Source organism: Myotis davidii, unplaced genomic scaffold (genome assembly GCF_000327345.1).
Source record: "Myotis davidii unplaced genomic scaffold, ASM32734v1 scaffold185, whole genome shotgun sequence".
Lineage (NCBI taxonomy): Eukaryota > Metazoa > Chordata > Mammalia > Chiroptera > Vespertilionidae > Myotis > Myotis davidii.
Genome location: NW_006297811.1, coordinates 467,139 through 471,773, shown reverse-complemented (window position 1 = coordinate 471,773; position 4,635 = coordinate 467,139).

Genomic DNA, 4,635 nt, shown 5'->3' with positions numbered 1-4,635 from the left:
ATATATTCGTGTTTCTACATGGTTAGGACTTTCAGAGAAAAGAAAACTAGAAGCTGGATTAAAGAAAGGATAAATCTTGAGAATTAAAAGATAACTGAACAGATTTTGAGAGATCTCAGATAGATTTAAAGGATTTACCTCCTTGGTGTTTGTTTAAAATCAAAGGATGAAACTCATTCATTTATATTTCAAAGATTTTAAACCACTAGGGAGAAAATATTTTTCTCCTTCTCTCAGGAAGAGAGGAGTACTGTGAAGCCTATATAAATCCCACATTCATAGTTCCCTTGCACTTATATGGTCCATCTGGCCCTAACTGCATCACCCTGAAGGGGACAAGTAGGATATGGAGAGCTAACATAGTTATTACTGTATGTGGTAATACTCTATTCCTGATCCAGAACTCTGACATTTGCTTCCAGAACAATATAAATAAACACAATATTAAAAAATGTACCAGATTGATCAATAACAATATGTACCAGATTGATCAACAACAATTAATGTGGTACATATTAATTATTGAAGAAGGAATAAACATGGGCACATGCACTTCTAAAAATAGTATCCATGAGAATAATCTCATCATCAACTGAGACTTGTGACAAATAATAGGAACAATATAAAATTTTTTTTAGTTATTTCTTAAATAAGAAATATTAAGAAAGAGGCTGTAAAATTAAGAAAAGACAAAGAAAATAGTCTATTTATAAGAAAAAAACTTCACTTTCAGTAAAACAAATCATAACGACCCTTGAATTAGGATAATAAATCAAATATAATGGAATTTATTTAAGTAAGGCATTTGACAGTTACAATACCTTTGAAGAATTATTAAAATAAGCTAGAAGTCTAGTTTTTGGGTAAATGTGTGCCAGATTCTAAAAATTTTCATTTTATTAATGATTAACAGTGTTTTCTAGATCAGAAGAATGTGAGCCATTGATCTCCCATAAAATTTAAACCTGTTTCTATTTTAACCAGACTTATCTGAATGGTAGATGAATAACAGAATTATGATTTAAAATTGTTTCAGGTAGGTAAGCCAAAAACTAGAAGATTAAGTGTACTTGGTAAGTTCTCACTTAGATTTAGAGAGCAGTTACAAATCAGAGAGCCCTGACTTAACAGCAGTTTAATTTGAATCCATCTTTGGAATTGGAATCCAATATTTGCCATGAAAGTTAGGCTCTTAGCTAAATGACTGTCATAGGTTTTGGTCCTAGCATTATCACTCAATAGCTGAGATATGTGAAGGAAGCCACACGGTTGCCTAAGCTTATGACTTTCTCATTCTATGTATGATATCAAATTCAGGAGAATTTCAGAACTATGTTCTGTTATCGTTCTAACTTTACAACATTGAATCTGGTTCTAGGAGGTTCTCGGAGAGACACTGGCTGACAAGAGAGTACCCTGAGAATAGTAGCCAGGATGTTGCAGAATCTAAGATCTAATTAATGAGATCTATTCGAGAACTAAGAATTTTTAGTGTAGAATGTAGAACACTGGGTAGGACATAACATCTTCATAAAATATTATATTGATATTAAAAGAGCATTTGTGTGGAAAAGCATAGGTAAAAAGTGCACCATTCTAACAGTGGGTGTTAGTTTATTACATTAATTGAATATTTAGAAAAATGGCATAAATTAGAAAAAATTAGTGACAAACATTTTAAAACCATTATTTTAATTGCTTGGATTATTTTTTAAAAAATAGAAGTATTGCCATATGGACAACCAGTTTTGCTTTAGTAGAAAATTTTAGATACATGCTAGTAGCACAGAGGAATATTTTATAGTTATAAAAGAAACACACTTTCAATTCTGAAAAGAATTTCCCTAGAAAATAGAGTGCCAAGTCCAGGAAAAATGCTCAAGCTAAGGCTGGGAACCATGTAACAGCAGATGGAATTGTTATAAGATAACCTCCAAGACCTTTTTCGAATATAATTTATTATTTTATTCAATCGGGTCATGTGGAGAACAGGTCAGGAATACAGACATATCCAAATATTGTGAAAATATTTAGTAGAATTTGTAGAAGGTAATGTTAAAGTAGAATCTGGAAATCACAGCTCTCGGAAGGTTTTTAGGAATGCAAGAATCAGTGGATACTAAATTAATTTTGCAAAAAAAGCATTGAAGCTTGAAAAATAAAATCTATTTGAAAAGAAAGTAACATTTCAACCTTAGTGCTTTCTCAGCATAACTATAGATTTATAGGTTGAAATTTACAAATCACAAATATATTTGAAATTTTTCTATTTTAATAAGTCACTGTGAATATCACATAATGCACACAAAGGAAACAGATTATGAATATCTATCCATACATAGGTTTATACTGTATGCTAACTTATAAGTAACCTAAGTAGGATTTTTTTTCATATGCGGAGCTTTATAGATTTTAAATTTTAAGCTTATCCAGAATCATTCAACCATTAACTATGGTCTGAATTAAATAAAATTTTTTTACTTACTCTGTTTAGCTGAAGGCCACATTTATTTATTATTAACCTATTTTTTTCAACATAATGTTTTCTCAGTCTTTTTGCATGTTTCATATCATTTGTCTTCATACAAGATTTCCTCTGGAACAAGGTGCATCATCACTATAATTTCTAGTTTACCTATTCAGTGAGTTTCATTCATTTATTTATCTGGTTAATATTAATAGTCACCCAGAATAATCAGTACTGGCAATATTATGATGAGTTACTACTGAAGGAAAATGATTAAAATAACAGGTAGAAGGTATTAAGTGCTATATTAAGGAATGTACAGAGTGTCATGAATAGACATAGCAGAGACACTTGCCCTGGTATGCAAGAGCTAAGGCAGAAAAGAGTTAATGAAAGAGATGTGGTCTCTGTTATACCTGAAGTTTGAGAAGGACTTACTTGGAATAAGGGGAGAAAGCTATTCCAGATCAAAGAAAAAGCCCATATGAAACTAGAAGTAAATAAAAATTGACAGGCATTAGGACCTGAAGAAAGACTAGAATTATGCTAAAGCATAGAGTGCATGGGGACAAAGGGGTGTGTGAAAACATCTGGACCATACAGTTGAGCAGGTGTAGGCTTTTTAAGGAATGTCAACAAATTTGATCTTTATCCTCAAAGCAATGGGAAAACATTAAAGATTTTAGTCCTCCTAAAGGAGTATCAGAACTTGCTCTTGTATGAAGAATGGATTTGAAGGACTAAGACTGGATCCAAGAAGATCATTTTGGGGGTCTACAACAGCCCATCATATACTGGCACTTTCATGAGTATGATGAACCTAGGATGAAGGAAGGTAAGTACACAAAGACTCAAAATATATGTTTTAAAGTAGAATCCATAAAACTTTATTACTGGTTGACTATGAGGAGTGAGGGAGAAATATTAGTAAAATGTGACGCCCACAGTATTCTCTTAGAAAATTGAGTAGTTCCAATAAGATAGTAAAGTGGTGGTTCCAATAAGATAGTAAACTCTAAACAAATAAACATAGGTTTGGTTTTTATCATTTTGAGTTTGAGGCAACCACAAACAAAAACAAAAAACACAGAAGTAGAGATGTAAAGGAAGTTAATTATACAGATCTAAAGCTCAGTCTACAAAATGGGCAAAATATTTTTAAATCATAGATTTGATAAGAAGTTATTTTCCAAAATATATAAAGAAGTAATTCACTCAGTGACAAAATCCCAAATAATCCAATTTATTTATTTATTTTTCAATTAAAAAAGAATCCAATTTAAAATAGGCAGAGGAGCTAAATAGACATCTTTCCAAAGAAGACATACAAATGGCCAAATGGTATCTGAATAGGTGCTCAAATCATTAATCATCAGGAAAATACAAAGCCACAATCAGATATCACCTCACATGTATTAGAATGGTTATCACTAGAAAGAAATGAAATAACAAGTTTTGGTGGAGATGTAGAGAAAAGGGAACCCTTGTGCACTGTTAGTGGGAATGCAAATTGGTGCAACTATAGAAAACAATGTGGAAGTTCCTCAAAAAATTAAAAATAGTACTACCCTTTGATCTAAAAATCCCACTTCTAGATATATATCCAAGGAAATAAAAACAGTATAATAACACTCTCATGTTCATTGCATCATTTTTGAGACACTGATTATATTTACCATTGCAATAACAAAAAATAAGATACCTTGGAATAAACTTAATAAAGGAGATAAAAGACCTGTACTCAGAAAACTATAGGACATTGAAAAAAGAAATAGAGGAAGATACAAAAAAATGGAAGAATGTACCATGTTCATGGATTGGAACATTTAACATCATTAAAATGTCCATACTACCCAAAGAAATCTACAGATTCAACACAATCCCTATTAAAATACCAACAGCATATTTCACAGATCTAGAACAAATACTCCAAAAATTTACATGGAACCAAAAAAGACCCCTTTTGTTCTTGAGAAAGAAGAACAAGTTGGAGGAATCACAATCTACACTAATAAAAGAGAAATGTGTAAATTGGTCATCACTCCGCTACACCCACCAGCCAATCAGGATGAGTATGCAAATTAACCCAACAAATATGGTGGGTTAATTTGCATACACAGGCGTGGAGAAAAGACTGAAGGCTTTGGCCCAAGGGAAGACTGAAGACA